The sequence below is a fragment of the Macrosteles quadrilineatus genome, unplaced genomic scaffold (assembly GCF_028750875.1).
Source record: "Macrosteles quadrilineatus isolate MER2022 unplaced genomic scaffold, UCM_ALF_1.0 Scaffold_92__1_contigs__length_397533, whole genome shotgun sequence".
NCBI lineage: Eukaryota > Metazoa > Arthropoda > Insecta > Hemiptera > Cicadellidae > Macrosteles > Macrosteles quadrilineatus.
In genome coordinates this window covers 114,024-125,579 of record NW_026542685.1, presented here as the reverse complement: position 1 = coordinate 125,579, position 11,556 = coordinate 114,024, and the positions used below count along the sequence as shown (strand labels likewise).

The following is an 11,556-nucleotide window of genomic DNA, read 5'->3' as shown; positions in this document are numbered from 1 at the left end:
AATTGGTCTATTCATATAGGTATTTTGAAAATAATCCTTCCATAAGATAGATAAATACCGGTACATAGGCCTAACTCTTCACTGAGCTAAGTGGGTTATATTGGGTATTTTCACCAGTGAAGTGGGAAAAATTAAGTTACCAAAGTGAATTAGAAACCATGTTTATTCAAGTTATTCACTATTTATGAAGTATAAGTAATAAAGTGATGTTGAGATGCCTCAAGCATGTGTTGTTCCTGTTTGCAAATCAAATTATAGAAATAATGTAAAAGATGAAGGAGTTACTAGGGGTACACTTCCATATCTGTTGGCACTAATATCGAACGAGTACTTTTTATCGATATATCGAACAATCGACATATCGATAAAAAGTACTCATTCGATAGTTTAATTAGTTAGGTTAGGTTATATATCGATTAATCGATATATCGATAAAAAGTACTCGTTCGATATAAAAAGTACTCATTCGATATTAGTGCCAACAGATATGGAAGTGTACCCGTTACTAGTACATTTTCTTTCCCGAAGAATCCTGAATTGTGTAGGGCGTGGATTCGTGCAATTTCTAGAACAGATTGGGAACCCAATGCAAGCTCTGTGGTATGTATTAAACATTTTCATGATGATGATGTAAGTTTGACTGAAAAGTTCCAAGACATAAATGGGGAATGGCATGAAAGGCGTAAATCTCATCAACTCGATCCATTCCAACGGCAGGTTTTTACTATCTGAAATAAGAAGAAAAAATATTCATAGAGCATTAATTAATTAACAATTACAGTACTAGAAATTATCTATAAAGTATAAAAGAGGATGTTTGTATATATATTTGGCAGTGATAAACTCAGACACCACTGAACCGATTGCCACGAAACTTGGTACATACGTGTAGAATTTCATGGAATAGGTTTATACACCATCAATTTCGTGATCCGTCCAATCGGCTTCGCCCCAGTGGCTCTGGAGTTTCCCATGTTAACCTTATGAGAAATGGAATTAATGAATCTTAACAGCTGTTTCAATTAAACAAGTTGGTTCTGTTCTATAATGTTCAATAGCATTAAAGTTACAACACTATTATTTCTTTTACATTTATGTTACGTACTTCTGTCTGTTTTCAGTCTTGAAAATAGTCTGGGGATGACTAGTTTCAGGTCAAAGACCCATTATCAAATCCACATCAAATTGAAGAGTTTATAATCCGACGGAACGGAAGTCTTCATCAAAACGTACATATACACGAGTCGACACAAAGTTCAAATTTTCACACGGATATGAGTACCTAACTTACATTTAAAAAGCTATTTATATTTAGGCCGGCCACATTCCTTCACGCACAGGACAAACCGACACAGGAACTATGGATTTGTCCACAATATTTCTAAGACGGTTTTAGGGGAGGGGGAATTTAACCTAAAACTGCCTAATATTGTAATGAAATCCATAGTTCCTGTGTCTATTTGTTATTGTTTGTCGGACATGATGGAACTGTGGATAGTTCCATCGTGTCCGCCATACAAACTGTGTCGGTTTATCCAGTATGTGAACGAATGTGGCCGGCCAATAGCTTTTTAAATGTATATAAATGTGCTTGTATCTATGTGTAAATTTGAGCTTTATGTGTTGACTCGTATATATACATTTTGATGACGACCTCTGTCGCCCAGTTTGATGTGGATTTGATAATGGGTCTTTGACGCGAAGCTAGTCATCCCCAGACTAATTTTTTAAGACTGAAAATGCGGGATGAGGTACGTAAGTTTTATACGGTTTATAGACTTGTTCTTTCACTAAAAAATCCCAATAAAGACTTAATACTTTTGAAAATAAAATATTAAGAAGCGTTTTTTGGACCAATAAAAGATAAGTTTTGTGGAGAATAAAAAAATAGGGGGTTGAGGGAATTTCATAGAGAACTAGAGAACTAGATAGGTACCTATTGTGGTAGTGGCAAGTAGAAGGTTGAGATAGCTGAGCCACATTCAAAAGACAGGTGAGAGAGAGATAGTAAAGCATGTGATAAGAGGTACTATGGAGGATAGGAGAGCATTGGGAAAAAGTCCTAAGGAGAATGGGAGCAAACCTAGAGCTGGCAGAAGATGGAGGATCCTGGAGGCACATGGTTGGCGACGCCAAAGACCGCCTAGGGTTTAAATGGCCACAGGAGTGCGTAAGTAAGTAACGGTAGATAATATAACGGCTGTGATCTCGGGTGATATTCATGATGACATTATAATAAATTATAAATCCACACTAAGACAAAAATATTTCTACTGAAGCTAATGGTTACCCGTCTCAGGTAGGCTAATCTGTTAGATATTATATAAGTTAGGTAGGCTATATCATTTACTGTTATGTCTATTGAGCTATTATGAATGTTTAGTCTATGTTTAACATTAGACAACAATGTAGCAATGAGTTTAATAGATCACCACTAGTGATATGGGTAGATATTATTAACTAATTAATTAGGCCTAAATAAAACTTTTTTTAAATAAAAACTATTTTGAATTACACTTTTAATTAGCCTGCAAGCTGTAAATAATTAAAATGCAGTTGATTTTTTTTTATTCAAATTTTTAGTTTAATTGGTTAATAATAGTTACCCAGATCAAACAACTGATTTTTCCGTTCCCTTTAAACAATTGTAAAAAACAAGATTGCATCTTTATTACATTGAAATTCAAACAAGTTTATGCATTTCAACTCACTCTTTCATTTAGGCTGATACCAATAATTGGCAAAGCCATGTAGGTACGGATGTAATTTCATTAAACTTACCAACATTTGCATTTGTTTGGTTTAGCCTTGCTCGGTCCCCATATTTTTTTCTGAATGGAAAAATGTTGTAGCAATTAGTTCAACCACCATCCTCCTAGTTACTACTGTAGTTACATCTGCTGTAGATGTACTGTTGTAGAAATCTTTCACCCATGCTGTTCAGCAATCCACCTGGTAAAACATAAATGAGTTAGATATCTCTACTACATACATTGACATCCAGACAAATTTTTTTTTTTTTAATTCAACTCTTTCATTTAGGGCTGATACCAATAATTGGCGAAGCCATTTAGGTTAAGATTTAATTATCCTACATTAAAACTTACCAAGAGATGCACTTGTTTGGTTTAGCCTTTCCAAAATCTGCCTTGCTCGGTCCCCCAATGAAAAAAAAACTTTGTGGCAAGCAGGTTAACCACCATCCTCCTAGTAGACATAGGCCTACAGCTGTTGGATGTCTTGCTCAGCAATTCAACCTGGTATACATATGAGTGAGTTACACTAAAATGGAGCCATGGTACTTTATTACTGGCACTTGGTTGCATTTGTTTAAACCCAAAGCGTATATGTAGCAGACAAGAGTTTTCCATTTAAGTTATGCGTAGGCTATACAGAAATTATAAGCTTATATTTACAGTACTTAATATTTTATTTTTATTATTTTTTGTAAGAGGTTGGCGGCCTCTTTTATCCAAAAAGACTACAGATCTGGCTGTGGAACGTATCTAGCAAAGCAAGGGGTGAACCGGTACAGTACGAAGGTGAACTGTACTGATAAATTTTAGTGGCAGTAACCAGGATCCGGACCCACGGCATCGCTGCCTTAGGCCCGAAGTCCGGACGCTACCAACTGAGCCACCGACTCACCAAAGACTGTTGATACTGAACAATGAAAAATTATTGTAGTTGTAAATTTGAAGTGACCTTAAGTTAAATAACGGAAATGTAGCATAAAAGATGGACAGAGTGCAAATCTGTATACTTAAAAAATATCTTTAAGAAATCGACATAAACCGACAATAAGTTATCATACTAAGTAGTTACATAGACTATAACTTACTAAAATATTTGCTAACTTATAACCTACCTAGAGTCGAAGAAATACAATATTTAGACTTCACAAGTGAGTATTGTGAGTCTACTTGTTTAGTCTTGCAAATAGCCATTTTAGTTTTATGTAAGTTATTTAAGTCAGTCACTAACCAATAGCCTGCATGCCTGTTAACTTAATTCCCTAAGCATTAAATGATCATGGTAGACTAAATAGGTTATCAGTTAGATGTCCACAGTGAAGCCTAGCCTAGGCACTCTCTGATACTACCTTGTCTAGACAAAAATTTAGAGAAACTAACTATAACTATGTAATGCTTCTATAGGCTATGTCTTGTCTAACCCACGAATACAGTACTAACTTAACTTAGAACAGGAACAGGCCAATGATAGGCTTTAAACGAACAGACACGGTATGGATCAGAAATTTAATGTCTATGTTAATGCTGTAAAGTTAAGACAATAGGTCAGTAGCACGAATACTTTCGTGAGGGTCGTTTTGTTGTTCAATTATTACTTTAAAAAATGCATTTAAATTTATCTGCGTTCAACTTTATGAAGGGATTAATTGACGCAATTTATGTCTGTTACTTTCAGATCTATGTTGGATATATTTATAAAGACAATGCCTAGACCAAACTACAAAATAGGCTTACTTAATAAGTTAATAAATACATGGGCAATTAGACAATAAGATTAGAACTGAAATCTTAGCTGGTTCTTTAATCTGTAGGCTAGTTTTTAGTTTTTGTACCAAAATCAAACTTACGTATTGTTGCTGATACAACTCGATTCTTCAAATGATTTAGAGAAATAATAATTAACTTAGCATATTTCGTGAAAATAATGTACTGTACAAGTTGAACAACAACAGACTACTTGATTATACAACTGTACTTAACTTACTTGTCTGGTCTGCATTCTGCAAGGGGAATGTTGCTGGAAGTCAACAGTCCCGGAAGATCAAATAATTTATACCTGTGCCGCTAGGTCAAAAACTACAATGTTTGCAGTGTCTGTAGATCAAAAGTCCCAGTAAGTCAAATAATACAGTCCGAGCTAAAAACGTGGCCTATGTTAAAGCAATTGACTTATTGGGAATTTGACCTAATGCAACAGCAGTTTTAATATAACGAAATACGGTAAAATACAAGTTCAGTTTCGCTGAGTCAACAGTGCCGGAAGATCAAAAGCAATAAAAATGAACGTCGATTCAGTGTAAAGTAGACCTCCTGCAACGCTTACTACACCAACAAAACTCGCTTTTAGTTACTTCGTGTTTGGTCATAATTAGAATAGAGCTAAAATTATCATATTTGGTACATAGCTTATCTATTAATACTTCTTGCCAACAGTTTGGTCAACACTGTAAATAGGTATAGTTTATGTAATAAAAAGCCTTTCGTCAAAATTTGTGGCATGAAATACACGCAAGGACGATCTGAAAATTTCTGGTTATTATATACGTTTGTAAAAGGAGATCCATTTAATTTTAGAACTATTCTATGAGTTATAATGTAGTCTACACATAAACTGTGTAAATGTATTACGCCTCGGAAGGGTCGAAACCTGTCCAAACTATCATATATATTATTAAAACGTAAATGGGTTTTTTCACATCCTGAATCAACCAGTCGACGGATTTTCATTATTTTTGTGTTGAAAGAAAGATAGTTTTGAGAACTAGGGAATGTCAAAGCCATAATTATAATTAAGGGTCCCAGTTTTTTTAGAAATTACGTTTTAATTTTTAAAAAGTCTAGCAGCCGACGCTAACCTTCTAAGCTAACTTTTAGTACAATATAATTTGCTTAATATAACAGCTGTAAACATTCAGCATTTGAAACAAATTTAAAGGCATATTTAGAGTTGACTTATTTATACTATTTGTAATGCTGACCATTGATACATTCAATTTAGGTATGAGGATGGCAGATTAATTAAAGCATAGTAAAATAGTAGGATGTTCAAATAATCTTTTAAAGGAGAATCCTTGTAATCATCGATTTGTTTTAGTCCCATATAATTTGTTTTAACTAACAGCTGGTTGAATGTAATATTGTTCTATATAACTATTAGGTTTTTTGCGAATTTCCCATATAGGGAATAAGCTATTACCGTAGTACTTATGGTAACACCTGGACCCGGGACCGATTTAATTTTTCGTTTTGAGGTTCTAGAGGCCAAAAACACCATCCGTTCAAATTCATATATACAGGGTAACTCAAGGAGGCCACCATTGGGAAATCGGAAACGGTAAGAATTAGAGAAAACTTTAAATGGGGGACATTCCTTTATTTTTTGTGGCAGTTAAAAATATGATTTTAGTTTTTTATCATGTTTTCGGATAGAATATGCAATTTAAAAACTTTTTTAACCTTGACATTTTTTCGATAAACCCACTCGTTTGGAGTACAGCCTATGGAAATGTGACTTCCGGTGTACATTTTACATCATGTAGCTCCTTAACGAGTAAGTTTAGAGCAAAATTGCAAAAAGTAAATTAGTCTTAGAATTGCATTTACATTCCTTAAAGACTATAAAATAAAAAGTTTTTCACTTTTCAAGTTTGCCACCATTTTTAAAATAATAGCCTATAATTCATATTTTTAATGAATTTGATGGTCTTTTTGGAATGTGGATGCAATTGTAAGACTTTTTTACTCTTCGCTTTTTTGCTATAAACTTACTTGTTTAGGAGCTACATGATGTAAAATGTACACCGGAAGTCATTTTTCCATAGGCTGTAACTCCTAAACGAGTAGGTTTATCGAAAAAATGTCAATGATAAAAAAGTTTTTAAATTGCCTATTCTATCCGGAAACATGATAAAATATGGGGTATTCCATACGAAATTTCAAATTTGGCCGCCATTTTGGAAAATGGCGGCTGAATTTCAAAAAACTAAAATCATATTTTTAACTTCCACAAAGAATAAAGGAATGTCACCCATTTTAAGTTTTCTCTAATTCTTACCGTTTCCGATATCCCAATGGTGGCCTCCTTGAGTTGATCACCCTGTATAGCCTATGTTTATTTATTTATATATATTTTCCCGGGGGGAACCCCAGGACCCCCTTCCTTTTTGGGGGGTATTCCATACCCCCCAGGCCCCCGGTGACCCCCTCCCCAAAATATATGTCTCGGACCGCCCTTGTCTTCTTTACCTATAAAACACATGGGACACAGCCTTTCTTCACTGATCACGTAATGCGTGATTTTCTATAAAGTCTTGGAAAAATAAAAGGTAAAATAAATAGAATACAGGTGTACTGTATGTGGTTTACACACAAATATTCATCAAACTGTGTGATATTTTGTTATTGCAATGAACAATTGGGGAGTATCGTATTGTTAAGTCGATGGAAAATCTCTGTTGATCAAAACCAAAAAGATACAGTAGTCACCACTCTATTATTATTATGTGCTCGCTGACTCTATGCGACATATTCTAACCAGAAAATTGTAATCGTATGATTCTATAAGCATTGGTAGGATTGCAAAGTACTACACAAACATTAGTCAGCGGAAATTGTAACTGTTATTACCATTTCAAGGGTAATAACAGTTACAATTTCCGCTGACTTTAAAAGAGCCAACTAAAATATTATACTAATGGACACACACCTAAATGGAACAACTAATGGAAATAAAATACTCACGATGTACATATAACAGTTCGATATAAGCATTGAGTATACACGTCAGTAGATACGTGTATACCCAATGATATAAGCAACGGTTCTTGCAATTTATTGCTTATTGTTTTTTAGAGTTGTTTTCGGACTTACTCTGTTTTCCGACTTACTCACACTCGTATTTAAGGTTTTCCACGTTTGTCATTGATAATGTAGCCATGTTGCTTTGAAATGGCGACTACACAAATGTATGCATTTAGGTCAAGTTTGGTATCAAATTAAAGGTTTTATTCATAAAAATACATTGCCGCAAACCCAAACTCAAACGATGATGATGATAATAACGTTAATGATGTCGCTAAAACGTATCGTTTGAAATTTAACAGCTGAAAATAAGTGAAATAGAAAAGGTTTTGGTTAAATCCATCAAATTGTAATTGGACACTAGTAAATACTAGTGCACTTGTTGCTACCTCCCCCCTTCGGTTTCATATATTCCTCTCAATCAGTTCAAACCTAGGAGGATTAAACATTAATGTTACCTAATTAATGTTAAATCCTCCTAGATTCGAACCTGAAACACCCAGATCGAAACTCGCCTGTCGTTATTTTACCATCGCCTTTTTTTAAATATATTTTTCAAAAAAGAAAGATTATATTGATTTACTTTGGGTTTTAAAAATGTTAACGTTTTATTTTGTTAAAGATTTATGGTGATACGTAAATATTGTGGTGTAGTAAAGTATTGTGGTGTAGTAAAGTATATTATATTGTAGTTAAGTGTTAAATTTTGAAATTTTAGGGTGAATCGAGATGAATCTTTTTTTATAACATGGGTCTCTCCTACCTTAACATACATACCAAGTTTCATAAACATCGGTTGGAAAAGTGCAAAGATAAATATTTGTATGTAAAAAATACAAAATGGTGGATATCTGGTTAACGAAACGATTTCGGAAAAAATGTTATCCTTGATTTTCTGTTCATTTTGACCCAAGGAATTACTAGGTAAAGTATCTCCCCGCTTATTTTTAACACCCTGTTTATGATGTATTCTTATAAGTGAAAAATGTAAGCTGGTAGTGGTAATACAGAAATCTGTTTTATAAATAATATGAATGTACTGGTGATCTGTATATTCATCTTTTTCTTGTTCTTAGAACTGTAAATTATAAGTCCACTCAGCAGTCGCATCGTACGATGTAGTTCTTTCCATGCGTTGCGAAATGCTAAATTTGCCGTCCTCTTCAACCCAAGTTATCTATTGAACCACTGATTGTAAAAATTCAAAAAAATATATTTTACGCATCACACTTTTGGCTACAACTTTGCCACAGACAAAACCTCTCTAACCCAAAAACAAACAAAAAATCTCGCATGCTAACTTTTTCATGTTAGAAATCACGATTTAAAACTATTTCACCATACATATCAATTTTTATTAATTAGATCGGTAAATAGTTTAAAGTTCCAACAAAATAGTCATCGAGTAGGACTAACCAAGAAGCTCTGTGCCAATTTTCAAAATTTTAGCACAACTTTAAGTACACCAAAACGCGAAATTATTGAAGTCATGCGTCGAGAGGACTATCGTTGTTTTTAACAGATTATACTTTTGACCTTCCGGCACTGTTGACTCAGCGAAACTGAACTTATATTTTATCTTATTTCGTTATATTAAAACTGCTGTTGCATTAGGTCAAATTCCCAATAAGTCAATTGCTTTAACATAGACCACGTTTTTAGCTCGGACTGTACTATTTGACTTACTGGGATTTTTGATCTACAGACACTGCAAACATTGTAGTTTTTGACCTAGCGGCACAGGTATAAATTATTTGACCTTCCGGGACTGTTGACTTTCTGCAACGCGTCCATTCTGCAAGTAGCAAGTGCAAAGTGTGTAAAAATATTAAAAGTGCGTGTCGGCGTCGGCTGTCGGCGTCGGCTGCTTCCAATCCAAACAAAATGTAAACAACACAGTCACGTGACACAGCACCACTTGCGACGTTGCCAGTTCGATGGCCGCGGCCTGTAGTTAAAGGCGGCCGTGGCCTAGGCCTAATTCGTGTCCAATTGCAATTCCCAACTGAACTGCAACTGACTAGACCGAACCGAACCGACCTAGACCGGGACCGACTACCGAGTACTGACTGTGACTGGGACTGAGACAATTGAGGCATGATTGAGAAAGAGAATTGAGATTAAGACAAACCCGATAATGATGTTAGTTATTTAGGCCGGGGCCACACTTGTAACTTTTAACCAGCGAAACAGTTTTTTCCGTTTTCACGTGCGACGCACGTAAAACAGTTTTACCGTGGCCACACTCGTCTTACGAGATAGATTTTTCGGGCAAACCAGTGAGACTGATAGAGCATGCCACACTGGCAACAAAAATCGTCCGTGTCAGTGTTCCGACTCCCCCCCCTCCACGTACTAAATCAGTCAGGTTTAAACTAGAAACGTCCGTGGAAAAAATTCAGCGAGATAAGATGAGTGTGTTCACTCCCATATGCCACAATGCCCCGCGACTAGTTTTACGTGCAACGCCCGTGGAATGTTAGTAGAGAATACACGTGCAATTCCGTTTGTCAGTCTCGCTGCCAGCATATAATAATCATCTTATAATTAATTTTAATTATAAGATTAATTTTTTATTATAAAATTAATTTTAAAATTTGTTATAAAATTAAACTGCCATAACCTAACCAAACCAACTAAACTTGCTGATAATATAAAAAATATATAAGTTAAAGTATAAATCTAATGAAGGTTTACTTATTTAAAAAAAATAGCTCTGTTCATAAATAAAATTATAAATGCCTCAAATTCTAACAAAAGATTCGCAATCTAAGCAAAGCCTTGGACAAAAAGTTAGTGTCGCAGGTGGGATTCGAACTGGGGACCTCCAGATCACGAGTCCGAGACGCTATCAACTACGTCACGAACACCGATGGAATCATATCGTCTCGTTACGGTAATGGTGTTCCCTAAAGAGCAGAGTGACGTCACGCCCCCCCCCCTCACTCCTTCTCTAAAGAGGTTCTCTCCCATCAGTTCCTGACAGGGGAAACCAAGACGCTATACATTAGTCAGCCTCAGCAGCCACAGCCATTGGTGTTCGGGTTTGTGGTGTAGTGGATAGAGTACTAGACTGTTGTTCTAGAGGTGACCAGATCGAATACCTCCGGTGACTCTAACTTTTTGTCTAAGATTTTGCTTAGAATGCGATTACTTACTGTATTACCCCAAGGAACTCAGAACTTCTTTTTAAAAACATTCCAAGAACAAAATAATAAAGAAAGCTAAGCTAGGTCTAATCAAACAAGTGATTTATCAGTGGCCAGTTTTTTTTTCGTTTGCAATAAGTGATCAGTCAGGTTGTAGACGATTGTCCCACGAACAAACTTGAGAAAGCTCAGATGACTTACGTAATAGTGACGTCAGCTCTGGTCAGGGGTAAAATTCCAGGATGTAAGGTACCAACTTTTAAGGGTTGCGTGGGCCGAGCGCCGGGTTGGGCGAGCGCCACGCGGACTACCTGACTATGTTGTGACAGTGAACCGGATAAATCAAGTGTACACTTAAACTTGTCAAAGACATAAGACGTTTATTTGTGATTTTTACATGCATGGACAAGTCAAAGTTGTTTTCATACAATTGTATGCGTCACATATTCAATCTAGCCTTTGGTTATACAACTGTGTAAACGCATGGCCAACACTTTCATTTAGGCTAAAGTAGACAAGTTGCATCTTCATCTATGTTACAGTATTTCTTTTTTTACATTCATAACACTTTTGTAAACGTAAATATTTAAAATCTAATTATGGCCACCCTCTAATCGGACACGTTAATTTATTGAGATCAGAAGTGTCTATTCACTATATAAAGTTTAGATAGTATAGAAATGTGACACTATTCTGGTTCTATTGATTCTTGTGATATGGCAACCTCTCTCAAGGATGTTAAATTTTGTCCATGCTTCGTTCACAAATTCAGGCTGTATAAAAGTCCTTGGAGCCTAGACCTTCTAATTCGGTAAACAATTAAAAAAACTACAAAGAAAATTTGAATCTCACGG

General features: G+C 35.4%; 1 long non-coding RNA gene across 1 annotated transcript; it reads right to left on the bottom strand.

Annotated features, from left to right (window-relative positions):
• Positions 1-209: 209 nt before the first annotated feature.
• On the bottom strand, positions 210-4,730 carry LOC128982045 (uncharacterized). Its single transcript, XR_008489534.1, has 4 exons — positions 4,601-4,730; positions 3,108-3,257; positions 2,782-2,952; positions 210-728 (listed from the first exon to the last, which is right to left on the bottom strand). It is a non-coding gene; the product is annotated as an uncharacterized LOC128982045 (long non-coding RNA).
• Between the last annotated feature and the right edge of the window lie 6,826 nt (positions 4,731-11,556).